General features: G+C 47.8%; 12 non-coding genes and 4 pseudogenes across 12 annotated transcripts; all 16 read left to right on the forward strand.

The window, feature by feature from the left end:
* Positions 1-466: 466 nt before the first annotated feature.
* Positions 467-657, forward strand: LOC141177128 (U2 spliceosomal RNA). Its single transcript, XR_012253752.1, has one exon. It is a non-coding gene; the product is annotated as a U2 spliceosomal RNA (small nuclear RNA).
* Positions 658-1772: 1115 nt separating this feature from the next.
* LOC141178122 (U2 spliceosomal RNA) lies at positions 1773-1864 on the forward strand (annotated as a pseudogene).
* Positions 1865-2658: 794 nt separating this feature from the next.
* Positions 2659-2838, forward strand: LOC141177925 (U2 spliceosomal RNA; annotated as a pseudogene).
* A 1114-nt stretch (positions 2839-3952) lies between these two features.
* LOC141177129 (U2 spliceosomal RNA) lies at positions 3953-4143 on the forward strand. The gene has a single exon (XR_012253753.1). It is a non-coding gene; the product is annotated as a U2 spliceosomal RNA (small nuclear RNA).
* A 1112-nt stretch (positions 4144-5255) lies between these two features.
* Positions 5256-5446, forward strand: LOC141177130 (U2 spliceosomal RNA). Its single transcript, XR_012253754.1, has one exon. It is a non-coding gene; the product is annotated as a U2 spliceosomal RNA (small nuclear RNA).
* A 1112-nt stretch (positions 5447-6558) lies between these two features.
* LOC141177131 (U2 spliceosomal RNA) lies at positions 6559-6749 on the forward strand. Its single transcript, XR_012253755.1, has one exon. It is a non-coding gene; the product is annotated as a U2 spliceosomal RNA (small nuclear RNA).
* A 1115-nt stretch (positions 6750-7864) lies between these two features.
* LOC141177132 (U2 spliceosomal RNA) lies at positions 7865-8055 on the forward strand. The gene has a single exon (XR_012253756.1). It is a non-coding gene; the product is annotated as a U2 spliceosomal RNA (small nuclear RNA).
* A 1115-nt stretch (positions 8056-9170) lies between these two features.
* LOC141178164 (U2 spliceosomal RNA) lies at positions 9171-9262 on the forward strand (annotated as a pseudogene).
* A 799-nt stretch (positions 9263-10061) lies between these two features.
* Positions 10062-10245, forward strand: LOC141177891 (U2 spliceosomal RNA). Its single transcript, XR_012254415.1, has one exon. It is a non-coding gene; the product is annotated as a U2 spliceosomal RNA (small nuclear RNA).
* Positions 10246-11360: 1115 nt separating this feature from the next.
* On the forward strand, positions 11361-11551 carry LOC141177133 (U2 spliceosomal RNA). Its single transcript, XR_012253757.1, has one exon. It is a non-coding gene; the product is annotated as a U2 spliceosomal RNA (small nuclear RNA).
* A 2681-nt stretch (positions 11552-14232) lies between these two features.
* On the forward strand, positions 14233-14423 carry LOC141177134 (U2 spliceosomal RNA). The gene has a single exon (XR_012253758.1). It is a non-coding gene; the product is annotated as a U2 spliceosomal RNA (small nuclear RNA).
* A 1115-nt stretch (positions 14424-15538) lies between these two features.
* Positions 15539-15729, forward strand: LOC141177631 (U2 spliceosomal RNA). The gene has a single exon (XR_012254208.1). It is a non-coding gene; the product is annotated as a U2 spliceosomal RNA (small nuclear RNA).
* Positions 15730-16844: 1115 nt separating this feature from the next.
* LOC141178028 (U2 spliceosomal RNA) lies at positions 16845-16922 on the forward strand (annotated as a pseudogene).
* A 5564-nt stretch (positions 16923-22486) lies between these two features.
* On the forward strand, positions 22487-22679 carry LOC141177703 (U2 spliceosomal RNA). Its single transcript, XR_012254273.1, has one exon. It is a non-coding gene; the product is annotated as a U2 spliceosomal RNA (small nuclear RNA).
* A 1115-nt stretch (positions 22680-23794) lies between these two features.
* Positions 23795-23985, forward strand: LOC141177135 (U2 spliceosomal RNA). The gene has a single exon (XR_012253759.1). It is a non-coding gene; the product is annotated as a U2 spliceosomal RNA (small nuclear RNA).
* Positions 23986-25100: 1115 nt separating this feature from the next.
* On the forward strand, positions 25101-25291 carry LOC141177137 (U2 spliceosomal RNA). Its single transcript, XR_012253760.1, has one exon. It is a non-coding gene; the product is annotated as a U2 spliceosomal RNA (small nuclear RNA).
* Positions 25292-26352: the final 1061 nt, after the last annotated feature.

Genomic DNA, 26352 nt, shown 5'->3' on the forward strand with positions numbered 1-26352 from the left:
AGGTATCCTGCCTGCAGTAGATGGAATGTGGCAATGGAACGCTGGCTGCGCGTGTCATAATAGGCTCTGAGCCTTTATATACCTGTGCACAGCAGCAGCCACCTTCAGTCTGCTGCTGGACAGCCAGCAGCAGCAGCAGCAGGAGAGGTATGTAATCAGGAGCCCTCCTGCTAAGGGTAGACAGCTGCTCGTTCCACCCCACCCCCCGCCTTAATTGGTTCTCCTCCCTTCCAACGGTGTTGAGGCGGGTGGGAACAGCAGGGGGTGAAGGTGCTGTGTTTAAAGAGGTGGAGTTATGCAGATCTAAAACGCGTGGATTGCAGCAGCAGCAAGCCGAAAAGTGCAGGCATGTAAGGGATCTAGAGGTTGACAACATGTCTTCTTAACGGGAGTCCAGGAGCTCATCTCCACAAATGGACTTTTCAGGATCCTTGGGTGGCTCCGTAGTTTGAAACCAATTCTGGTTATCGCTTCTCGGCCTTTTGGCTAAGATCAAGTGTAGTATCTGTTCTTATCAGTTTAATATCTGATACGTCCCCTATCTGGGGACCATATATTAAATGGATTTTTAGAACAGGGAGATGGAAAAAGAGCTTGCTCTGTCCACTCCACGCATTGACCTGGTATTGCAGTATCTCCAGGACCGGTGCACCCCTTCTTTAATGCAGTTTCTAAAATCAGAAAGAATTGAATTCATTGTTTTTTGTTCATTTTGCTTGTTTGTCGGATTTTGGGATCGACTCTTTGGCTTTGCTTTTCTTCTCCTCATTGGATTTTTCATGTTCAAAGTTGCAGAAGCCAGATTACAAGCTCATTTTGGTTCAACTTCAGCAACTGTGCATTGCATTGCCATGTAATGTGATGCAATGCTATCTTTCTAGCTCTCCCTTTTTACTTCCTTTTGGATAAACAGACATATTAGGCAAGCATTTTGGAGCTTTCACCTAAATAACTACAGGTGGTGAGATAAGCTGCACAATATAATTGACCTTTCAGTATATTGTTGCACACACACCATCTATTTAGCAAATGCCCTTGTTATCAACAGCAGCCTTTTAAACTCACCTGAGCTAACAGGTATGTGCGCTGGTTACTCTGCTGCGCTTAAAATTTCTTTTTTGGTTTGCTACAATGCCTTTTCTGAAACGTTGTCTCCCTCGGCTGGAACACTGACTTCTTTCATTTAATGCCTGCAGACTATAAAAGAGAACCCAACCCAAAAAGTTTGGTTGATTAGTCTGTGGCATTCTGTTAAACTGTTGCTTATGGCGGTCTCTGTGAGCTTCTCAGCGACATTCAGCCAGCCAGGTATCCTGCCTGCAGTAGATGGAATGTGGCAATGGAACGCTGGCTGCGCGTGTCATAATAGGCTCTGAGCCTTTATATACCTGTGCACAGCAGCAGCCACCTTCAGTCTGCTGCTGGACAGCCAGCAGCAGCAGCAGCAGGAGAGGTATGTAATCAGGAGCCCTCCTGCTAAGGGTAGACAGCTGCTCGTTCCACCCCACCCCCCGCCTTAATTGGTTCTCCTCCCTTCCAACGGTGTTGAGGCGGGTGGGAACAGCAGGGGGTGAAGGTGCTGTGTTTAAAGAGGTGGAGTTATGCAGATCTAAAACGCGTGGATTGCAGCAGCAGCAAGCCGAAAAGTGCAGGCATGTAAGGGATCTAGAGGTTGACAACATGTCTTCTTAACGGGAGTCCAGGAGCTCATCTCCACAAATGGACTTTTCAGGATCCTTGGGTGGCTCCGTAGTTTGAAACCAATTCTGGTTATCGCTTCTCGGCCTTTTGGCTAAGATCAAGTGTAGTATCTTTCGAAAAGGCGGTTTTGGATGTTGGCCGCCCTAGTAGATTGATACATTATGCACACTGGGGTTTAGGCGCTTGTTAGTACGCCAGCTGGCTAATATAGTCATCTGTTGGAAAGCATGGCCCCCCAGGATCGACGCCATTGGGCCGGGAAAGATCGAAAGCCCGAAGTGTGAAGTGCCCCAGGAGTGGTGACCCTGGGGTGCCTTAACTCACTGGGATTGGGAACCCCACTTGAGTTTATGGCACATTTGCACAAGCACTTCAAATTTTCTTTCTTCGCACACACCCTTATTCCGGGCCTTCTGGCCTTAGGATGGGGAATTTTTCAATTCCCGGTCGAAGGTCCGGGCAGTATTATACTGTGAAACCTTCACTATTTATTTAATTTCTTTGTCACTGTGTGTCCACTTATTCACGTGTGTCACGTCCTACTAGGATTTTGTCGGGATGCGGTTCCCTTACGGGTTCCTCTCTTGGCAGGTCTAGGGGGGGAGTGTGTGGCCATCAGGTTCCGCTCCCCCCTGAACCCCCCTGGCTCTCCTCTTTTGGGAGGAGAGCGTTGTTGGCTCCCCTCTTCCGGGAGCGGAGCACAGTCTTTGGCTCCCAGTGCCTTGCTCGGGTGAGAACTCGGGCAGGTGCTGGGGGTAAGATTGGGTCGCCTCTGGCTTCGGCTGGAGGTGGCTTTTTGTCCCTGTTCCTCGCTGTGGCCTTTTGGCTCGGAGGGACGGGGAATGGTTTGGGGGACCCTTCTCCTTTTGGAGAGGGTTTCAAGAAGACCAGCATCCTAGTGCACTTTTTTTGTGGCACTTGTCACTTTTTTAAGCGCACTCGGGTTTTGTACACGAATTCGGGCTTTCAAAGAAAAAAAAAAAATCTGTTCTTATCAGTTTAATATCTGATACGTCCCCTATCTGGGGACCATATATTAAATGGATTTTTAGAACAGGGAGATGGAAAAAGAGCTTGCTCTGTCCACTCCACGCATTGACCTGGTATTGCAGTATCTCCAGGACCGGTGCACCCCTTCTTTAATGCAGTTTCTAAAATCAGAAAGAATTGAATTCAATGTTTTTTGTTCATTTTGCTTGTTTGTCGGATTTTGGGATGGACTCTTTGGCTTTGCTTTTCTTCTCCTCATTGGATTTTTCATGTTCAAAGTTGCAGAAGCCAGATTACAAGCTCATTTTGGTTCAACTTCAGCAACTGTGCATTGCATTGCCATGTAATGTGATGCAATGCTATCTTTCTAGCTCTCCCTTTTTACTTCCTTTTGGATAAACAGACATATTAGGCAAGCATTTTGGAGCTTTCACCTAAATAACTACAGGTGGTGAGATAAGCTGCACAATATAATTGACCTTTCAGTATATTGTTGCACACACACCATCTATTTAGCAAATACCCTTGTTATCAACAGCAGCCTTTTAAACTCACCTGAGCTAACAGGTATGTGCGCTGGTTACTCTGCTGCGCTTAAAATTTCTTTTTTGGTTTGCTACAATGCCTTTTCTGAAACGTTGTCTCCTTCTGCTGGAACACTGACTTCTTTCATTTAATGCCTGCAGACTATAAAAGAGAACCCAACCCAAAAAGTTTGGTTGATTAGTCTGTGGCATTCTGTTAAACTGTTGTTATGGCGGTCTCTGTGAGCTTCTCAGCGACATTCAGCCAGCCAGGTATCCTGCCTGCAGTAGATGGAATGTGGCAATGGAACGCTGGCTGCGCGAGTCATAATAGGCTCTGAGCCTTTATATACCTGTGCACAGCAGCAGCCACCTTCAGTCTGCTGCTGGACAGCCAGCAGCAGCAGCAGCAGGAGAGGTATGTAATCAGGAGCCCTCCTGCTAAGGGTAGACAGCTGCTCGTTCCACCCCACCCCCCGCCTTAATTGGTTCTCCTCCCTTCCAACGGTGTTGAGGCGGGTGGGAACAGCAGGGGGTGAAGGTGCTGTGTTTAAAGAGGTGGAGTTATGCAGATCTAAAACGCGTGGATTGCAGCAGCAGCAAGCCGAAAAGTGCAGGCATGTAAGGGATCTAGAGGTTGACAACATGTCTTCTTAACGGGAGTCCAGGAGCTCATCTCCACAAATGGACTTTTCAGGATCCTTGGGTGGCTCCGTAGTTTGAAACCAATTCTGGTTATCGCTTCTCGGCCTTTTGGCTAAGATCAAGTGTAGTATCTGTTCTTATCAGTTTAATATCTGATACGTCCCCTATCTGGGGACCATATATTAAATGGATTTTTAGAACAGGGAGATGGAAAAAGAGCTTGCTCTGTCCACTCCACGCATTGACCTGGTATTGCAGTATCTCCAGGACCGGTGCACCCCTTCTTTAATGCAGTTTCTAAAATCAGAAAGAATTGAATTCAATGTTTTTTGTTCATTTTGCTTGTTTGTCGGATTTTGGGATGGACTCTTTGGCTTTGCTTTTCTTCTCCTCATTGGATTTTTCATGTTCAAAGTTGCAGAAGCCAGATTACAAGCTCATTTTGGTTCAACTTCAGCAATTGTGCATTGCATTGCCATGTAATGTGATGCAATGCTATCTTTCTAGCTCTCCCTTTTTACTTCCTTTTGGATAAACAGACATATTAGGCAAGCATTTTGGAGCTTTCACCTAAATAACTACAGGTGGTGAGATAAGCTGCACAATATAATTGACCTTTCAGTATATTGTTGCACACACACCATCTATTTAGCAAATGCCCTTGTTATCAACAGCAGCCTTTTAAACTCACCTGAGCTAACAGGTATGTGCGCTGGTTACTCTGCTGCGCTTAAAATTTCTTTTTTGGTTTGCTACAATGCCTTTTCTGAAACGTTGTCTCCTTCTGCTGGAACACTGACTTCTTTCATTTAATGCCTGCAGACTATAAAAGAGAACCCAACCCAAAAAGTTTGGTTGATTAGTCTGTGGCATTCTGTTAAACTGTTGCTTATGGCGGTCTCTGTGAGCTTCTCAGCGACATTCAGCCAGCCAGGTATCCTGCCTGCAGTAGATGGAATGTGGCAATGGAGCGCTGGCTGCGCGTGTCATAATAGGCTCTGAGCCTTTATATACCTGTGCACAGCAGCAGCCACCTTCAGTCTGCTGCTGGACAGCCAGCAGCAGCAGCAGGAGAGGTATGTAATCAGGAGCCCTCCTGCTAAGGGTAGACAGCTGCTCGTTCCACCCCACCCCCCGCCTTAATTGGTTCTCCTCCCTTCCAACGGTGTTGAGGCGGGTGGGAACAGCAGGGGGTGAAGGTGCTGTGTTTAAAGAGGTGGAGTTATGCAGATCTAAAACGCGTGGATTGCAGCAGCAGCAAGCCGAAAAGTGCAGGCATGTAAGGGATCTAGAGGTTGACAACATGTCTTCTTAACGGGAGTCCAGGAGCTCATCTCCACAAATGGACTTTTCAGGATCCTTGGGTGGCTCCGTAGTTTGAAACCAATTCTGGTTATCGCTTCTCGGCCTTTTGGCTAAGATCAAGTGTAGTATCTGTTCTTATCAGTTTAATATCTGATACGTCCCCTATCTGGGGACCATATATTAAATGGATTTTTAGAACAGGGAGATGGAAAAAGAGCTTGCTCTGTCCACTCCACGCATTGACCTGGTATTGCAGTATCTCCAGGACCGGTGCACCCCTTCTTTAATGCAGTTTCTAAAATCAGAAAGAATTGAATTCAATGTTTTTTGTTCATTTTGCTTGTTTGTCGGATTTTGGGATGGACTCTTTGGCTTTGCTTTTCTTCTCCTCATTGGATTTTTCATGTTCAAAGTTGCAGAAGCCAGATTACAAGCTCATTTTGGTTCAACTTCAGCAATTGTGCATTGCATTGCCATGTAATGTGATGCAATGCTATCTTTCTAGCTCTCCCTTTTTACTTCCTTTTGGATAAACAGACATATTAGGCAAGCATTTTGGAGCTTTCACCTAAATAACTACAGGTGGTGAGATAAGCTGCACAATATAATTGACCTTTCAGTATATTGTTGCACACACACCATCTATTTAGCAAATGCCCTTGTTATCAACAGCAGCCTTTTAAACTCACCTGAGCTAACAGGTATGTGCGCTGGTTACTCTGCTGCGCTTAAAATTTATTTTTTGGTTTGCTACAATGCCTTTTCTGAAACGTTGTCTCCTTCTGCTGGAACACTGACTTCTTTCATTTAATGCCTGCAGACTATAAAAGAGAACCCAACCCAAAAAGTTTGGTTGATTAGTCTGTGGCATTCTGTTAAACTGTTGCTTATGGCGGTCTCTGTGAGCTTCTCAGCGACATTCAGCCAGCCAGGTATCCTGCCTGCAGTAGATGGAATGTGGCAATGGAGCGCTGGCTGCGCGTGTCATAATAGGCTCTGAGCCTTTATATACCTGTGCACAGCAGCAGCCACCTTCAGTCTGCTGCTGGACAGCCAGCAGCAGCAGCAGGAGAGGTATGTAATCAGGAGCCCTCCTGCTAAGGGTAGACAGCTGCTCGTTCCACCCCACCCCCCGCCTTAATTGGTTCTCCTCCCTTCCAACGGTGTTGAGGCGGGTGGGAACAGCAGGGGGTGAAGGTGCTGTGTTTAAAGAGGTGGAGTTATGCAGATCTAAAACGCGTGGATTGCAGCAGCAGCAAGCCGAAAAGTGCAGGCATGTAAGGGATCTAGAGGTTGACAACATGTCTTCTTAACGGGAGTCCAGGAGCTCATCTCCACAAATGGACTTTTCAGGATCCTTGGGTGGCTCCGTAGTTTGAAACCAATTCTGGTTATCGCTTCTCGGCCTTTTGGCTAAGATCAAGTGTAGTATCTGTTCTTATCAGTTTAATATCTGATACGTCCCCTATCTGGGGACCATATATTAAATGGATTTTTAGAACAGGGAGATGGAAAAAGAGCTTGCTCTGTCCACTCCACGCATTGACCTGGTATTGCAGTATCTCCAGGACCGGTGCACCCCTTCTTTAATGCAGTTTCTAAAATCAGAAAGAATTGAATTCAATGTTTTTTGTTCATTTTGCTTGTTTGTCGGATTTTGGGATGGACTCTTTGGCTTTGCTTTTCTTCTCCTCATTGGATTTTTCATGTTCAAAGTTGCAGAAGCCAGATTACAAGCTCATTTTGGTTCAACTTCAGCAACTGTGCATTGCATTGCCATGTAATGTGATGCAATGCTATCTTTCTAGCTCTCCCTTTTTACTTCCTTTTGGATAAACAGACATATTAGGCAAGCATTTTGGAGCTTTCACCTAAATAACTACAGGTGGTGAGATAAGCTGCACAATATAATTGACCTTTCAGTATATTGTTGCACACACACCATCTATTTAGCAAATGCCCTTGTTATCAACAGCAGCCTTTTAAACTCACCTGAGCTAACAGGTATGTGCGCTGGTTACTCTGCTGCGCTTAAAATTTCTTTTTTGGTTTGCTACAATGCCTTTTCTGAAACGTTGTCTCCTTCTGCTGGAACACTGACTTCTTTCATTTAATGCCTGCAGACTATAAAAGAGAACCCAACCCAAAAAGTTTGGTTGATTAGTCTGTGGCATTCTGTTAAACTGTTGCTTATGGCGGTCTCTGTGAGCTTCTCAGCGACATTCAGCCAGCCAGGTATCCTGCCTGCAGTAGATGGAATGTGGCAATGGAACGCTGGCTGCGCGTGTCATAATAGGCTCTGAGCCTTTATATACCTGTGCACAGCAGCAGCCACCTTCAGTCTGCTGCTGGACAGCCAGCAGCAGCAGCAGCAGGAGAGGTATGTAATCAGGAGCCCTCCTGCTAAGGGTAGACAGCTGCTCGTTCCACCCCACCCCCCGCCTTAATTGGTTCTCCTCCCTTCCAACGGTGTTGAGGCGGGTGGGAACAGCAGGGGGTGAAGGTGCTGTGTTTAAAGAGGTGGAGTTATGCAGATCTAAAACGCGTGGATTGCAGCAGCAGCAAGCCGAAAAGTGCAGGCATGTAAGGGATCTAGAGGTTGACAACATGTCTTCTTAACGGGAGTCCAGGAGCTCATCTCCACAAATGGACTTTTCAGGATCCTTGGGTGGCTCCGTAGTTTGAAACCAATTCTGGTTATCGCTTCTCGGCCTTTTGGCTAAGATCAAGTGTAGTATCTGTTCTTATCAGTTTAATATCTGATACGTCCCCTATCTGGGGACCATATATTAAATGGATTTTTAGAACAGGGAGATGGAAAAAGAGCTTGCTCTGTCCACTCCACGCATTGACCTGGTATTGCAGTATCTCCAGGACCGGTGCACCCCTTCTTTAATGCAGTTTCTAAAATCAGAAAGAATTGAATTCAATGTTTTTTGTTCATTTTGCTTGTTTGTCGGATTTTGGGATGGACTCTTTGGCTTTGCTTTTCTTCTCCTCATTGGATTTTTCATGTTCAAAGTTGCAGAAGCCAGATTACAAGCTCATTTTGGTTCAACTTCAGCAACTGTGCATTGCATTGCCATGTAATGTGATGCAATGCTATCTTTCTAGCTCTCCCTTTTTACTTCCTTTTGGATAAACAGACATATTAGGCAAGCATTTTGAAGCTTTCACCTAAATAACTACAGGTGGTGAGATAAGCTGCACAATATAATTGACCTTTCAGTATATTGTTGCACACACACCATCTATTTAGCAAATGCCCTTGTTATCAACAGCAGCCTTTTAAACTCACCTGAGCTAACAGGTATGTGCGCTGGTTACTCTGCTGCGCTTAAAATTTCTTTTTTGGTTTGCTACAATGCCTTTTCTGAAACGTTGTCTCCTTCTGCTGGAACACTGACTTCTTTCATTTAATGCCTGCAGACTATAAAAGAGAACCCAACCCAAAAAGTTTGGTTGATTAGTCTGTGGCATTCTGTTAAACTGTTGCTTATGGCGGTCTCTGTGAGCTTCTCAGCGACATTCAGCCAGCCAGGTATCCTGCCTGCAGTAGATGGAATGTGGCAATGGAACGCTGGCTGCGCGTGTCATAATAGGCTCTGAGCCTTTATATACCTGTGCACAGCAGCAGCCACCTTCAGTCTGCTGCTGGACAGCCAGCAGCAGCAGCAGCAGGAGAGGTATGTAATCAGGAGCCCTCCTGCTAAGGGTAGACAGCTGCTCGTTCCACCCCACCCCCCGCCTTAATTGGTTCTCCTCCCTTCCAACGGTGTTGAGGCGGGTGGGAACAGCAGGGGGTGAAGGTGCTGTGTTTAAAGAGGTGGAGTTATGCAGATCTAAAACGCGTGGATTGCAGCAGCAGCAAGCCGAAAAGTGCAGGCATGTAAGGGATCTAGAGGTTGACAACATGTCTTCTTAACGGGAGTCCAGGAGCTCATCTCCACAAATGGACTTTTCAGGATCCTTGGGTGGCTCCGTAGTTTGAAACCAATTCTGGTTATCGCTTCTCGGCCTTTTGGCTAAGATCAAGTGTAGTATCTTTCGAAAAGGCGGTTTTGGATGTTGGCCGCCCTAGTAGATTGATACATTATGCACACTGGGGTTTAGGCGCTTGTTAGTACGCCAGGTGGCTAATATAGTCATCTGGTGGAAAGCATGGCCCCCCAGGATCGACGCCATTGGGCCGGGGAAGATCGAAAGCCCGAAGTGTGAAGTGCCCCAGGAGTGGTGACCCTGGGGTGCCTTAACTCACTGGGATTGGGAACCCCACTTGAGTTTATGGCACATTTGCACTAGCACTTCAATATTTCTTTCTTCACACACACCCTTATTCCGGGCCTTCTGGCCTTAGGATGGGGAATTTTTCAATTCCCGGTCGAAGGTCCGGGCAGTATTATACTGTGAAACCTTCACTATTTATTTAATTTTTTTTTGTCACTGTGTGTCCACTTTTTCACGTGTGTCCCCGTCCTTACTAGGATTTTGTCGGGATGCGGTTCCCTTACGGGTTCCTCTCTTGGCAGGTCTAGGGGGGGAGTGTGTGGCCATCAGGTTCCGCTCCCCCCTGAACCCCACTGGCTCTCCTCTTTCGGGAGGAGAGCGTTGCTGGCTCCCCTCTTCCGGGAGGGGAGCACAGTCTTTGGCTCCCAGTGCCTTGCTCGGGTGAGAACTCGGGCAGGTGCTGGGGGTAAGATTGGGTCGCCTCTGGCTCCGGCTGGAGGTGGCTATTTGTCCCTGTTCCTCGCTGTGGCCTTCTGGCTCGGAGGGACGGGGAATGGTTTGGGGGACCCTTCTCCTTTTGGAGAGGGTTTCAAGAAGACCAGCATCCTAGTGCACTTTTTTTTGTGGCACTTGTCACTTTTTTAAGCGCACTCGGGTTTTGTACACGAATTCGGGCTTTCGATAAAAAAAAAAAAAAAAATCTGTTCTTATCAGTTTAATATCTGATACGTCCCCTATCTGGGGACCATATATTAAATGGATTTTTAGAACAGGGAGATGGAAAAAGAGCTTGCTCTGTCCACTCCACGCATTGACCTGGTATTGCAGTATCTCCAGGACCGGTGCACCCCTTCTTTAATGCAGTTTCTAAAATCAGAAAGAATTGAATTCAATGTTTTTTGTTCATTTTGCTTGTTTGTCGGATTTTGGGATGGACTCTTTGGCTTTGCTTTTCTTCTCCTCATTGGATTTTTCATGTTCAAAGTTGCAGAAGCCAGATTACAAGCTCATTTTGGTTCAACTTCAGCAACTGTGCATTGCATTGCCATGTAATGTGATGCAATGCTATCTTTCTAGCTCTCCCTTTTTACTTCCTTTTGGATAAACAGACATATTAGGCAAGCATTTTGGAGCTTTCACCTAAATAACTACAGGTGGTGAGATAAGCTGCACAATATAATTGACCTTTCAGTATATTGTTGCACACACACCATCTATTTAGCAAATGCCCTTGTTATCAACAGCAGCCTTTTAAACTCACCTGAGCTAACAGGTATGTGCGCTGGTTACTCTGCTGCGCTTAAAATTTCTTTTTTGGTTTGCTACAATGCCTTTTCTGAAACGTTGTCTCCTTCTGCTGGAACACTGACTTCTTTCATTTAATGCCTGCAGACTATAAAAGAGAACCCAACCCAAAAAGTTTGGTTGATTAGTCTGTGGCATTCTGTTAAACTGTTGCTTATGGCCGTCTCTGTGAGCTTCTCAGCGACATTCAGCCAGCCAGGTATCCTGCCTGCAGTAGATGGAATGTGGCAATGGAACGCTGGCTGCGCGTGTCATAATAGGCTCTGAGCCTTTATATACCTGTGCACAGCAGCAGCCACCTTCAGTCTGCTGCTGGACAGCCAGCAGCAGCAGCAGCAGGAGAGGTATGTAATCAGGAGCCCTCCTGCTAAGGGTAGACAGCTGCTCGTTCCACCCCACCCCCCGCCTTAATTGGTTCTCCTCCCTTCCAACGGTGTTGAGGCGGGTGGGAACAGCAGGGGGTGAAGGTGCTGTGTTTAAAGAGGTGGAGTTATGCAGATCTAAAACGCGTGGATTGCAGCAGCAGCAAGCCGAAAAGTGCAGGCATGTAAGGGATCTAGAGGTTGACAACATGTCTTCTTAACGGGAGTCCAGGAGCTCATCTCCACAAATGGACTTTTCAGGATCCTTGGGTGGCTCCGTAGTTTGAAACCAATTCTGGTTATCGCTTCTCGGCCTTTTGGCTAAGATCAAGTGTAGTATCTGTTCTTATCAGTTTAATATCTGATACGTCCCCTATCTGGGGACCATATATTAAATGGATTTTTAGAACAGGGAGATGGAAAAAGAGCTTGCTCTGTCCACTCCACGCATTGACCTGGTATTGCAGTATCTCCAGGACCGGTGCACCCCTTCTTTAATGCAGTTTCTAAAATCAGAAAGAATTGAATTCAATGTTTTTTGTTCATTTTGCTTGTTTGTCGGATTTTGGGATGGACTCTTTGGCTTTGCTTTTCTTCTCCTCATTGGATTTTTCATGTTCAAAGTTGCAGAAGCCAGATTACAAGCTCATTTTGGTTCAACTTCAGCAACTGTGCATTGCATTGCCATGTAATGTGATGCAATGCTATCTTTCTAGCTCTCCCTTTTTACTTCCTTTTGGATAAACAGACATATTAGGCAAGCATTTTGGAGCTTTCACCTAAATAACTACAGTCATGGCCAAAAGTATTGAGAATGAGACAAATAGTAATTTTTCCAAAGTTTACTGCTTCATTTTTTGTAATGGCAATTTGCATATACTCCTGAATGTCAAAGAGTGATCAGCTTAACAGCAATTACTGTACTTGCAAAGTCAATATTTGCCCAGAAAATGAACTTTAACCCCCAAAACACATTTTAACATCATTGCAGTCCTGCCTTAAAAGGAGCAGCTAACATCGTTTTAGTGATTGATCCATTAACACAGGTGTGGGTGTTGATGAGGACAGGGCTGGCGATCAATCAGTCATGATTAAGTAAGAATGACATCACTGGACACTTTAAAAGGAGGCTGGTTCTTGGCATCATTGTTTCTCTTCAGTTAACCATGGTTATCTCTAAAGAAACACGTGCAGCCATCATTGCACTGCACAAAAATGGCCTAACAGGGAAGAGTATCGCAGCTACAAAGATTGCACCTCAGTCAACAATCTATCGCATCATCCAGAACTTCAAGGAGAGAGCTTTCATTGTTGTCAAAAAGGCTCCAGGGTGCCCAAAAAAGACCAGCAAGCGCCAGGACCGTATCTTAAAACTGTTTCAGCTGCGGGATCGGGCTACCAGCAGTGCCGAGCTTGCTCAGGAATGGCAGCAGGCTGGTGTGAGTGCTTCTGCACGCACTGTGAGGCGGAGACTCTTCGAGCAAGGGCTGGTTTCAAGGAGGGCAGCAAAGAAGCCACTTCTCTGCAGAAAAAACATCAGGGACTGACTGATATTCTGCAAAAGGTACAGGGAGTGGACTGCTGAGGACTGGGGCAAAGTCATTTTCTCTGATGAATCCCCTTTTCGATTGTTTGGGACATCTGGAAAACAGCTTATTCGGAGAAGAAGAGGTGAGCGCTACCACCAGTCTTGTCTCATGCCAACTGTAAAGCATCCTGAAACCATTCATGTGTGGGGTTGCTTCTCAGCCAAGGGAATCGGCTCACTCACATTCTTGCCTAAAAACACAGCCATGAATAAAGAATGGTACCAGAATGTCCTCCAAGAGCAACTTCTCACAACCGTCCAAGAGCAGTTTGGAGCCCAACAATGCCTTTTCCAGCATGATGGAGCACCTTGCCATAAAGCAAAGGTGATAACTAAATGGCTCATGGAACAAAACATAGAGATTTTGGGTCCATGGCCTGGAAACTCCCCAGATCTTAATCCCATTGAGAACTTGTGGTCAATCATCAAGAGACGGGTGGACAAACAAAAACCAACAAATTCTGGCAAAATGCAAGCATTGATTATGCAAGAATGGACTGCTATCAGTCAGGATTTGGTCCAAAAGATGATAGAGAGCATGCCAGGGAGAATTACAGAGGTCTTGAAGAAGAAGGGGCAACACTGCAAATATTGACTTGCTGCATTAACTCATTCTAACTGTCAATATAACCTATTGGTACTCATAATATCATTGCAATTATATTTCTGTATGTGATATAAACATCAGACAAACACTAATAAAAACCAGAGGCCAGCAGATCATGTGAAAATATAATTTTGGTGTCATTCTCAAAACTTTTGGCCATGACTGTACAGGTGGTGAGATAAGCTGCACAATATAATTGACCTTTCAGTATATTGTTGCACACACACCATCTATTTAGCAAATGCCCTTGTTATCAACAGCAGCCTTTTAAACTCACCTGAGCTAACAGGTATGTGCGCTGGTTACTCTGCTGCGCTTAAAATTTCTTTTTTGGTTTGCTACAATGCCTTTTCTGAAACGTTGTCTCCTTCTGCTGGAACACTGACTTCTTTCATTTAATGCCTGCAGACTATAAAAGAGAACCCAACCCAAAAAGTTTGGTTGATTAGTCTGTGGCATTCTGTTAAACTGTTGCTTATGGCGGTCTCTGTGAGCTTCTCAGCGACATTCAGCCAGCCAGGTATCCTGCCTGCAGTAGATGGAATGTGGCAATGGAACGCTGGCTGCGCGTGTCATAATAGGCTCTGAGCCTTTATATACCTGTGCACAGCAGCAGCCACCTTCAGTCTGCTGCTGGACAGCCAGCAGCAGCAGGAGAGGTATGTAATCAGGAGCCCTCCTGCTAAGGGTAGACAGCTGCTCGTTCCACCCCACCCCCCGCCTTAATTGGTTCTCCTCCCTTCCAACGGTGTTGAGGCGGGTGGGAACAGCAGGGGGTGAAGGTGCTGTGTTTAAAGAGGTGGAGTTATGCAGATCTAAAACGCGTGGATTGCAGCAGCAGCAAGCCGAAAAGTGCAGGCATGTAAGGGATCTAGAGGTTGACAACATGTCTTCTTAACGGGAGTCCAGGAGCTCATCTCCACAAATGGACTTTTCAGGATCCTTGGGTGGCTCCGTAGTTTGAAACCAATTCTGGTTATCGCTTCTCGGCCTTTTGGCTAAGATCAAGTGTAGTATCTGTTCTTATCAGTTTAATATCTGATACGTCCCCTATCTGGGGACCATATATTAAATGGATTTTTAGAACAGGGAGATGGAAAAAGAGCTTGCTCTGTCCACTCCACGCATTGACCTGGTATTGCAGTATCTCCAGGACCGGTGCACCCCTTCTTTAATGCAGTTTCTAAAATCAGAAAGAATTGAATTCAATGTTTTTTGTTCATTTTGCTTGTTTGTCGGATTTTGGGATGGACTCTTTGGCTTTGCTTTTCTTCTCCTCATTGGATTTTTCATGTTCAAAGTTGCAGAAGCCAGATTACAAGCTCATTTTGGTTCAACTTCAGCAACTGTGCATTGCATTGCCATGTAATGTGATGCAATGCTATCTTTCTAGCTCTCCCTTTTTACTTCCTTTTGGATAAACAGACATATTAGGCAAGCATTTTGGAGCTTTCACCTAAATAACTACAGGTGGTGAGATAAGCTGCACAATATAATTGACCTTTCAGTATATTGTTGCACACACACCATCTATTTAGCAAATGCCCTTGTTATCAACAGCAGCCTTTTAAACTCACCTGAGCTAACAGGTATGTGCGCTGGTTACTCTGCTGCGCTTAAAATTTCTTTTTTGGTTTGCTACAATGCCTTTTCTGAAACGTTGTCTCCTTCTGCTGGAACACTGACTTCTTTCATTTAATGCCTGCAGACTATAAAAGAGAACCCAACCCAAAAAGTTTGGTTGATTAGTCTGTGGCATTCTGTTAAACTGTTGCTTATGGCGGTCTCTGTGAGCTTCTCAGCGACATTCAGCCAGCCAGGTATCCTGCCTGCAGTAGATGGAATGTGGCAATGGAACGCTGGCTGCGCGTGTCATAATAGGCTCTGAGCCTTTATATACCTGTGCACAGCAGCAGCCACCTTCAGTCTGCTGCTGGACAGCCAGCAGCAGCAGCAGCAGGAGAGGTATGTAATCAGGAGCCCTCCTGCTAAGGGTAGACAGCTGCTCGTTCCACCCCACCCCCCGCCTTAATTGGTTCTCCTCCCTTCCAACGGTGTTGAGGCGGGTGGGAACAGCAGGGGGTGAAGGTGCTGTGTTTAAAGAGGTGGAGTTATGCAGATCTAAAACGCGTGGATTGCAGCAGCAGCAAGCCGAAAAGTGCAGGCATGTAAGGGATCTAGAGGTTGACAACATGTCTTCTTAACGGGAGTCCAGGAGCTCATCTCCACAAATGGACTTTTCAGGATCCTTGGGTGGCTCCGTAGTTTGAAACCAATTCTGGTTATCGCTTCTCGGCCTTTTGGCTAACATCAAGTGTAGTATCTGTTCTTATCAGTTTAATATCTGATACGTCCCCTATCTGGGGACCATATATTAAATGGATTTTTAGAACAGGGAGATGGAAAAAGAGCTTGCTCTGTCCACTCCACGCATTGACCTGGTATTGCAGTATCTCCAGGACCGGTGCACCCCTTCTTTAATGCAGTTTCTAAAATCAGAAAGAATTGAATTCAATGTTTTTTGTTCATTTTGCTTGTTTGTCGGATTTTGGGATGGACTCTTTGGCTTTGCTTTTCTTCTCCTCATTGGATTTTTCATGTTCAAAGTTGCAGAAGCCAGATTACAAGCTCATTTTGGTTCAACTTCAGCAACTGTGCATTGCATTGCCATGTAATGTGATGCAATGCTATCTTTCTAGCTCTCCCTTTTTACTTCCTTTTGGATAAACAGACATATTAGGCAAGCATTTTGGAGCTTTCACCTAAATAACTACAGGTGGTGAGATAAGCTGCACAATATAATTGACCTTTCAGTATATTGTTGCACACACACCATCTATTTAGCAAATGCCCTTGTTATCAACAGCAGCCTTTTAAACTCACCTGAGCTAACAGGTATGTGCGCTGGTTACTCTGCTGCGCTTAAAATTTCTTTTTTGGTTTGCTACAATGCCTTTTCTGAAACGTTGTCTCCTTCTGCTGGAACACTGACTTCTTTCATTTAATGCCTGCAGACTATAAAAGAGAACCCAACCCAAAAAGTTTGGTTGATTAGTCTGTGGCATTCTGTTAAACTGTTGCTTATGGCGGTCTCTGTGAGCTTCTCAGCGACATTCAGCCAGCCAGGTATCCTGCCTGCAGTAGATGGAATGTGGCAATGGAGCGCTGGCTGCGCGTGTCATAATAGGCTCTGAGCCTTTATATACCTGTGCACAGCAGCAGCCACCTTCAGTCTGCTGCTGGACAGCCAGCAGCAGCAGCAGCAGGAGAGGTATGTAATCAGGAGCCCTCCTGCTAAGGGTAGACAGCTGCTCGTTCCACCCCACCCCCCGCCTTAATTGGTTCTCCTCCCTTCCAACGGTGTTGAGGCGGGTGGGAACAGCAGGGGGTGAAGGTGCTGTGTTTAAAGAGGTGGAGTTATGCAGATCTAAAACGCGTGGATTGCAGCAGCAGCAAACCGAAAAGTGCAGGCATGTAAGGGATCTAGAGGTTGACAACATGTCTTCTTAACGGGAGTCCAGGAGCTCATCTCCACAAATGGACTTTTCAGGATCCTTGGGTGGCTCCGTAGTTTGAAACCAATTCTGGTTATCGCTTCTCGGCCTTTTGGCTAAGATCAAGTGTAGTATCTGTTCTTTTAAGAACACAAGAGCTACGATCTACACTTGACGAGAGCGATCGAACTCGGAAGGAGAAGAGCTTCGGAGCCCAGCTGACATCGGAGAAGGAAGGCGGATATCGGTGGGAGGAAGAAGCTCTAAAGAATCCAGAAGAAGACGAAGACTCGGAGAAGAATCGGGCTGTCCTGTGGAATCTTCGAGGAAGAAAATCATCGAGACAAAGACCTTTCGGGGAATTTGTCCAGAACACGACGGGAGAAGAATCTGCATAGCTCCACCCATTCCGGGAAGAGTTCCAGATCCAGCTCCAAGAAGTAACTGCAGGAGGAAAGCCATGGCAAGCGCTGCGAGGAAGGCCGAAAAGAAGAGCCTGGAGCAGGGGACAGCCAGGAGGGCCCAGCCAGGAGCCGATTCTGACCCCAAGGACTCTGCCTCCACGACTGGCCAGCAGAAGGGACCCCAGAAGCCCCGCCACGAAGCTCCAGCCCTGGAGCCATGGATGCGGCAGATGGTGGCCCTGAAGCTGAAGGAAGTGGATGGGAGGGTGCCGGACATGTCCTCGGACGTGTTCTGCCAGAAGATGCTGCTGGATCGAGGCTTCTCCAGGTCGGACACCCTCAGCATCCAGACCTTCTTGACGGGGATCTTCTTCGTCACCTTCGCCACTGTGAACACCTGCAGGAGGTTCTGGGAAATGGTAAGCGCAAAAGGACCGGATAATTCTTTCTCTGCCTTTACAGGTAGCTGCCCTATCCAGAGGGACGAAAGGAGGATCACGGTCTCCATGCGCAACCCGCACACCCCAGGCCAAGACATCTGTACCTTCCTGAGACGCTTCTGTTTGGTTGTGAAGGAACCCTCTCACATCCTGAATGGACTCGGCTTCTGGACAGGTAAGTGGTCGGTGACCGTTAGACTTCACAGGGACCTGGCGTACTCAGACGGACTTCGGCACCTGCCCCCGACATTCTCCCTGGGCAACTCCTACGGCCTCATCTATTACCCGGACATGCCGCGGAACTGCAGGAGATGCGGCAAGAACGGCCACGAGATGAAGGACTGCAAGGAGGATGCCTGCAGGATTTGTCGAGTGACGGGACACAGCTCGAAGGACTGCCTGAAGAAGACGTCCTGCAACCTGTGTGGGCTGGCGGCTCATCTGTACAAGGATTGCCCCAAGCGTGAGAGATCCTGGGCATCGGTGGTTGCGACGACCCCAGCTACGGAGGACAAGGCCCCGACGACCAGGCCTGTGAAGGTCAAGGACGCGACGACCAAGGCCCCAGCGGCCAAGGCCGAGACGACCAAGGCCAATGCGGTCAAGGAGTCGGTGGCCAAAGCCCCAGCGACGGTCCCAGCAGCTCCGAAGCAGAAGAAAAAGTCAAAGGAGGGTAAGAGTTCTGTCACCCCTCTCTCGATCCCTCCCCCTGCCACCCCCGTCCAATCCCCCCCCACCCCGGCCACCCCTGCTGAGGATTCCACTTCCTCTTCCTCCTTCCCCTACTCCTCAGCAGGTGTCCTTTCCCCTGCCCCGGCAGCCACTCTCCCTCCCCAGACCATGGTAGCGGTGGAATTAACCTTTCCTCCACCCGCCGCTATCTATTCCGAGGAGGATTTTCCTCTTCTTGTCTCCCCAGTTCCAACCCGGGGAAAGAGGAAGGTGGAGGACAGCCCTGCTACTGAATCCTCCAAAAAGAAGATTCTGGATTTCGTAGGCGAAAAGGAGGATACCCTCCCTGAGCCAGAAGAGATGGAGCACATGGTTGAGACCCTGGTGGCCGAGCCAGAAGAGGAGGAACTGGTGGTCGCCGAGATCGAGGCCGCGCTGCTTGACCAGATGGAGGAAGAGGGCCTGCTGGTGATCCCGTCACCAGCAGTCAACACCGACGAGGGACCACTCGACCGGAGTGGTAACTAAGGTGTATTGCCTGCGCTAACTTTTTCTTTTTTCCCTACATGATGGCTAATATTAACTTATTTTCCATTAATGTCAGGAGCATCAAGGACAAGTTCAGACGTCAGACTATTTATGCCTTCCTTACTTCCCAGTTGTGTGATGTTTATATGTTGCAGGAATGTTCCCTTCCCTCCTCTAGGTCCTTCAAACATCTGGCCAGGGAGTGGTCCCACGGTCCATCCTACTGGTCCGGTGGGGGTGACTGCAAGTCTGCGGGGGTCGCAATTCTGATCAGGGGGGGCGCATTCACGCTTGAGTCCGTCCAGGAGCTCATCTGCGGCAGGGCTCTTGTTGTAGATGGCAACTGGGCGGGAGAACCTGTCAGGTTCATCAACGTGTATGCGTCCCCACTGAAGAATGAGCGTTTGGAGCTTTTCCAGACCCTGCGGCTTCAGCTTGCCACCACCAGGACCTTAGTGATGGCCGGGGATTTCAACTGCCCCATCGAGGAGGATGGTCGTAGTTCTGGCACATCTGCCAAGTTGGACATCACGTCCAAGCTGCTCATCGAGATGGTAACCGAGGCCTCTCTTCAGGACGTGGTGGGCTCCATGGGGAGAGGCTCCACGAACTATTCGTGGAGCCGACCCGATGGCTCACTCCGCTCCAGGATTGACTTTGTGTTCACCTCTCGGGCAGTCAGGCAGAGTAGGCACTCGATGGTCTCCTGCTTCTTCTCCGACCACAGAGCCATTCACTTACAAGGTGTCCTCGGCGACGGTTTTCCGTCCGGGCCCGGCTCCTGGAAGCTGAATTGTGCTCTGCTGGCTCAGGATGAAGTCGTGGAGGAGCTGAGAGCAGCCTACGCAATGTGGCAGTCCTACAAGGGTAGCTTCCAAACAGTCTCTGATTGGTGGGAATATGTTAAACTTGAGTTTCGCTGTTTCTTTCAGGCCAAGGGTCGACAACAGGCGTGTGAGAAGAGGAGGGACTTCAGAGGGCTGCAGCGCGAGCTGCGGTCGCTGCAGGACCTTCTTCACTGCGGCTGGGACGTGAGGGAGGAGCTGGAGGAGACCAAGAAGAGCCTGAAAAGGCACTTTGAGGAGGAGTCCAAGCGAATCGTCTTCCGTTCCAAAGTGGAGAATCTGGAGAAGGGTGAGAAATGTAACTCATTCTTTTTCAGGAAACTTCATGCCGGTCACACGCCCCTGAACGAGCTGCGAGACGAGAGCGGAAACATGCGACGTGGGAAGGAGGACGTGATGAGGGTCGTCAGCGACTTCTACAGCGAACTCTACTCCCACAAGACTACCGACCCCGACGCTGCTGATAAGTTCCTGTCAGGTATCACTAACCATCTTGATCCTGCAGGCACGGCAGCCTTGGACAAACCTCTGATGGTGGGCGAATTGCTCTCTGCCGCTAAATCCTTTAGGACCGGCAGGACCCCGGGCAGTGATGGTCTTCCAGCGGAGCTCTATGTAGCGCTGGGAGACCTCATCTGTCCGGACCTGTTGGACCTGTACGAGGAGATGGTGGTGGAGGGTAGAATGCCTCCATCTTTGAGGGAAGGAATGGTCACGATCCTGTACAAGCGGAAGGGAGAGAGGTGCGACCTGAGGAATTGGCGTCCCATCACTCTGCTCAACGTGGACTACAAGATCCTGGCCAAGACGATGGCGACACGACTTAAGACGGTGATCGGACGGATCATCCACCCGGACCAGACCTGCGGCATCCCTGGACGTCGCATCGCAGACAGCCTCGCTCTCGTGCGGGACACGGTCGAGTACATCAAGGTCCGCCGCGCACACGCGGCCCTGGTCTCCTTGGATCAGGAGAAGGCCTTCGACCGGGTTTCCCACGAGTTCATGGGCCGAGCTCTGCACCGGTTAGGTTTGGGTAACATGTTTTGTTTGTATGTCCGTCTGATGTATTTTGATATCCACAGCTCGGTGTTGGTGAACGGCTGGAAGACTGACCCCTTCCCTGTCCTCTCTGGGGTCAGACAAGGCTGCCCTCTATCACCTCTTCTTTTTGTTTGTGTTATAGAACTCTTCGCAGAGGCTATCCGGCAGAATGGAGAGATCAGAGGGATCACCGCACCGGGTCCGGGACGACACGAGGTCAAGTGCTCGCTCTACATGGACGACGTCACCGTCTTCTGCGCTGATCGTGGTTCAGTCGACGCCCTCGTCCAGACGTGTGAGAGGTTCGGCCGGGCTTCAGGGGCCAAAGTCAACTGCAGGAAGTCGGAAGCCATGCTCTTCGGGGATTGGCAGCCGGCCTCCTCCGCCCCCTTCCCCTTCAACATTCAACCGGATTTCCTCAAGGTGCTGGGAGTCTGGTTCGGGAAGGAAGGAGCGGCCCTCAAGTCCTGGCAAGAACGTTTGGCCAAGGTGAAGCAACGGATCGGACTCTGGAGCCTCAGACACCTCACTTGTGAGGGTAAGGCAATCGTCCTGCGTAATGAGGTCCTGCCCGTCTTGCAGTACACGGCGCAGGCCTGGCCCCCACACGTCACTGTGTGCAGGGCCATTACCAGGACAGTGTTTCACTTTGTCTGGGGATCCAAGATGGACAGAGTCAGGCGGGCCGTCATGTACAAGGAGCCTCGCAAGGGTGGGAAGGGCGTTCCAGATATTCCCACCCTCCTGCGATCCTCTTTTGTGTGTGATTGTGTCCGCCGGACTTTGCAAGTCAAGAATGGCTCCGCGGGCAGGTCCATGTCTCGCTTCTTCCTGCTTCCTCTTTGGAGGCGACTCGGCTGGGACAAGTGGGACAGCTCCTTCCCCTACAACTGGACGACGCCATGGTTCTACGGAGACGTCGTTCGATTTGTGGGGGAGCATCAACTGGAGGGACTCAAGCCCGACTTGTGGAAGCCCAAAACTATCCACAAGCTAATCAGAGCCAAGGATGACGTGGAGAACATCACAGGACTTCACCAGGACACGCTGGAGACTGTGTGGACAAATGTGTCGTCTGACAGGCTGACCAACGGGCACAAGGACTTGTCGTGGATGGCGATTCAGGGCGGACTGCCCGTCCGGTCATTCATGCATGCCCGGAACCTGTGCAAGACCCGGTACTGCCCAAGGTGCCCCTTCGTGGAGGAAACATCTTTGCACACTTTTTGGGACTGCGGATTTGCACAGCGCCTATTGACTGCACTTGAGGACGACCTGAGGAACTCTGTCCCCAGGGCGAGCCTATCGCACCATTCTGTGCTTTATGGACTCTTCCCTGGGGTTCATACCGTCGGAGCCATCCAGGAGGCTTGGCGCCTTATGAACTGCTTCAAGGATGCCCTTTGGGTCGCCAGGAACCGGCTCATCTTGAGGAGGGAGAGGATGTCCATCCAGGACTGCCGCAGGCTGATCCACAGCCTGCTCAGAGACTATTCCATCATGGACGGTCCGGAGGACGAGGATGAGGACTAAACCCCTCCTCCCCCTCTCCCCTTATGTGTCTTGTCTTTCAATAAAGCTTCGGGCCTGTGATTTTCCCCTCCCCATCCCCTTTTTCCCAATCCCTATCCCTTATCACGGTTCGTCGTACTGTATTGATTGATATGCTTTTTCTTTCAGATTGAGTGTTTTGTGTAGCATAGGGGTGTGATGTGTCTAGTTAGTGCGTCGTATCCTCATGCTATGTAAATATGATGTAGAATTCTGTGTGTACTGGGCTGCGGCACTGTACACTGTCTGTTAACTTATTTTTTGTGCTAATAAAAGATATATTCAATCAAAAAATCTGTTCTTATCAGTTTAATATCTGATACGTCCCCTATCTGGGGACCATATATTAAATGGATTTTTAGAACAGGGAGATGGAAAAAGAGCTTGCTCTGTCCACTCCACGCATTGACCTGGTATTGCAGTATCTCCAGGACCGGTGCACCCCTTCTTTAATGCAGTTTCTAAAATCAGAAAGAATTGAATTCAATGTTTTTTGTTCATTTTGCTTGTTTGTCGGATTTTGAGATGGACTCTTTGGCTTTGCTTTTCTTCTCCTCATTGGATTTTTCATGTTCAAAGTTGCAGAAGCCAGATTACAAGCTCATTTTGGTTCAACTTCAGCAACTGTGCATTGCATTGCCATGTAATGTGATGCAATGCTATCTTTCTAGCTCTCCCTTTTTACTTCCTTTTGGATAAACAGACATATTAGGCAAGCATTTTGGAGCTTTCACCTAAATAACTACAGGTGGTGAGATAAGCTGCACAATATAATTGACCTTTCAGTATATTGTTGCACACACACCATCTATTTAGCAAATGCCCTTGTTATCAACAGCAGCCTTTTAAACTCACCTGAGCTAACAGGTATGTGCGCTGGTTACTCTGCTGCGCTTAAAATTTCTTTTTTGGTTTGCTACAATGCCTTTTCTGAAACGTTGTCTCCTTCTGCTGGAACACTGACTTCTTTCATTTAATGCCTGCAGACTATAAAAGAGAACCCAACCCAAAAAGTTTGGTTGATTAGTCTGTGGCATTCTGTTAAACTGTTGCTTATGGCGGTCTCTGTGAGCTTCTCAGCGACATTCAGCCAGCCAGGTATCCTGCCTGCAGTAGATGGAATGTGGCAATGGAACGCTGGCTGCGCGTGTCATAATAGGCTCTGAGCCTTTATATACCTGTGCACAGCAGCAGCCACCTTCAGTCTGCTGCTGGACAGCCAGCAGCAGCAGCAGCAGGAGAGGTATGTAATCAGGAGCCCTCCTGCTAAGGGTAGACAGCTGCTCGTTCCACCCCACCCCCCGCCTTAATTGGTTCTCCTCCCTTCCAACGGTGTTGAGGCGGGTGGGAACAGCAGGGGGTGAAGGTGCTGTGTTTAAAGAGGTGGAGTTATGCAGATCTAAAACGCGTGGATTGCAGCAGCAGCAAGCCGAAAAGTGCAGGCATGTAAGGGATCTAGAGGTTGACAACATGTCTTCTTAACGGGAGTCCAGGAGCTCATCTCCACAAATGGACTTTTCAGGATCCTTGGGTGGCTCCGTAGTTTGAAACCAATTCTGGTTATCGCTTCTCGGCCTTTTGGCTAAGATCAAGTGTAGTATCTGTTCTTATCAGTTTAATATCTGATACGTCCCCTATCTGGGGACCATATATTAAATGGATTTTTAGAACAGGGAGATGGAAAAAGAGCTTGCTCTGTCCACTCCACGCATTGACCTGGTATTGCAGTATCTCCAGGACCGGTGCACCCCTTCTTTAATGCAGTTTCTAAAATCAGAAAGAATTGAATTCAATGTTTTTTGTTCATTTTGCTTGTTTGTCGGATTTTGGGATGGACTCTTTGGCTTTGCTTTTCTTCTCCTCATTGGATTTTTCATGTTCAAAGTTGCAGAAGCCAGATTACAAGCTCATTTTGGTTCAACTTCAGCAACTGTGCATTGCATTGCCATGTAATGTGATGCAATGCTATCTTTCTAGCTCTCCCTTTTTACTTCCTTTTGGATAAACAGACATATTAGGCAAGCATTTTGGAGCTTTCACCTAAATAACTACAGGTGGTGAGATAAGCTGCACAATATAATTGACCTTTCAGTATATTGTTGCACACACACCATCTATTTAGCAAATGCCCTTGTTATCAACAGCAGCCTTTTAAACTCACCTGAGCTAACAGGTATGTGCGCTGGTTACTCTGCTGCGCTTAAAATTTCTTTTTTGGTTTGCTACAATGCCTTTTCTGAAACGTTGTCTCCTTCTGCTGGAACACTGACTTCTTTCATTTAATGCCTGCAGACTATAAAAGAGAACCCAACCCAAAAAGTTTGGTTGATTAGTCTGTGGCATTCTGTTAAACTGTTGCTTATGGCGGTCTCTGTGAGCTTCTCAGCGACATTCAGCCAGCCAGGTATCCTGCCTGCAGTAGATGGAATGTGGCAATGGAACGCTGGCTGCGCGTGTCATAATAGGCTCTGAGCCTTTATATACCTGTGCACAGCAGCAGCCACCTTCAGTCTGCTGCTGGACAGCCAGCAGCAGCAGCAGCAGGAGAGGTATGTAATCAGGAGCCCTCCTGCTAAGGGTAGACAGCTGCTCGTTCCACCCCACCCCCCGCCTTAATTGGTTCTCCTCCCTTCCAACGGTGTTGAGGTGGGTGGGAACAGCAGGGGGTGAAGGTGCTGTGTTTAAAGAGGTGGAGTTATGCAGATCTAAAACGCGTGGATTGCAGCAGCAGCAAGCCGAAAAGTGCAGGCATGTAAGGGATCTAGAGGTTGACAACATGTCTTCTTAACGGGAGTCCAGGAGCTCATCTCCACAAATGGACTTTTCAGGATCCTTGGGTGGCTCCGTAGTTTGAAACCAATTCTGGTTATCGCTTCTCGGCCTTTTGGCTAAGATCAAGTGTAGTATCTGTTCTTATCAGTTTAATATCTGATACGTCCCCTATCTGGGGACCATATATTAAATGGATTTTTAGAACAGGGAGATGGAAAAAGAGCTTGCTCTGTCCACTCCACGCATTGACCTGGTATTGCAGTATCTCCAGGACCGGTGCACCCCTTCTTTAATGCAGTTTCTAAAATCAGAAAGAATTGAATTCAATGTTTTTTGTTCATTTTGCTTGTTTGTCGGATTTTGGGATGGACTCTTTGGCTTTGCTTTTCTTCTCCTCATTGGATTATTCATGTTCAAAGTTGCAGAAGCCAGATTACAAGCTCATTTTGGTTCAACTTCAGCAACTGTGCATTGCATTGCCATGTAATGTGATGCAATGCTATCTTTCTAGCTCTCCCTTTTTACTTCCTTTTGGATAAACAGACATATTAGGCAAGCATTTTGGAGCTTTCACCTAAATAACTACAGGTGGTGAGATAAGCTGCACAATATAATTGACCTTTCAGTATATTGTTGCACACACACCATCTATTTAGCAAATGCCCTTGTTATCAACAGCAGCCTTTTAAACTCACCTGAGCTAACAGGTATGTGCGCTGGTTACTCTGCTGCGCTTAAAATTTCTTTTTTGGTTTGCTACAATGCCTTTTCTGAAACGTTGTCTCCTTCTGCTGGAACACTGACTTCTTTCATTTAATGCCTGCAGACTATAAAAGAGAACCCAACCCAAAAAGTTTGGTTGATTAGTCTGTGGCAATCTGTTAAACTGTTGCTTATGGCGGTCTCTGTGAGCTTCTCAGCGACATTCAGCCAGCCAGGTATCCTGCCTGCAGTAGATGGAATGTGGCAATGGAACGCTGGCTGCGCGTGTCATAATAGGCTCTGAGCCTTTATATACCTGTGCACAGCAGCAGCCACCTTCAGTCTGCTGCTGGACAGCCAGCAGCAGCAGCAGCAGGAGAGGTATGTAATCAGGAGCCCTCCTGCTAAGGGTAGACAGCTGCTCGTTCCACCCCACCCCCCGCCTTAATTGGTTCTCCTCCCTTCCAACGGTGTTGAGGCGGGTGGGAACAGCAGGGGGTGAAGGTGCTGTGTTTAAAGAGGTGGAGTTATGCAGATCTAAAACGCGTGGATTGCAGCAGCAGCAAGCCGAAAAGTGCAGGCATGTAAGGGATCTAGAGGTTGACAACATGTCTTCTTAACGGGAGTCCAGGAGCTCATCTCCACA

This window comes from Phyllobates terribilis, unplaced genomic scaffold (assembly GCF_046119375.1).
Source record: "Phyllobates terribilis strain yellow unplaced genomic scaffold, ASM4611937v1 Scaffold_27__1_contigs__length_16484149, whole genome shotgun sequence".
Lineage (NCBI taxonomy): Eukaryota > Metazoa > Chordata > Amphibia > Anura > Dendrobatidae > Phyllobates > Phyllobates terribilis.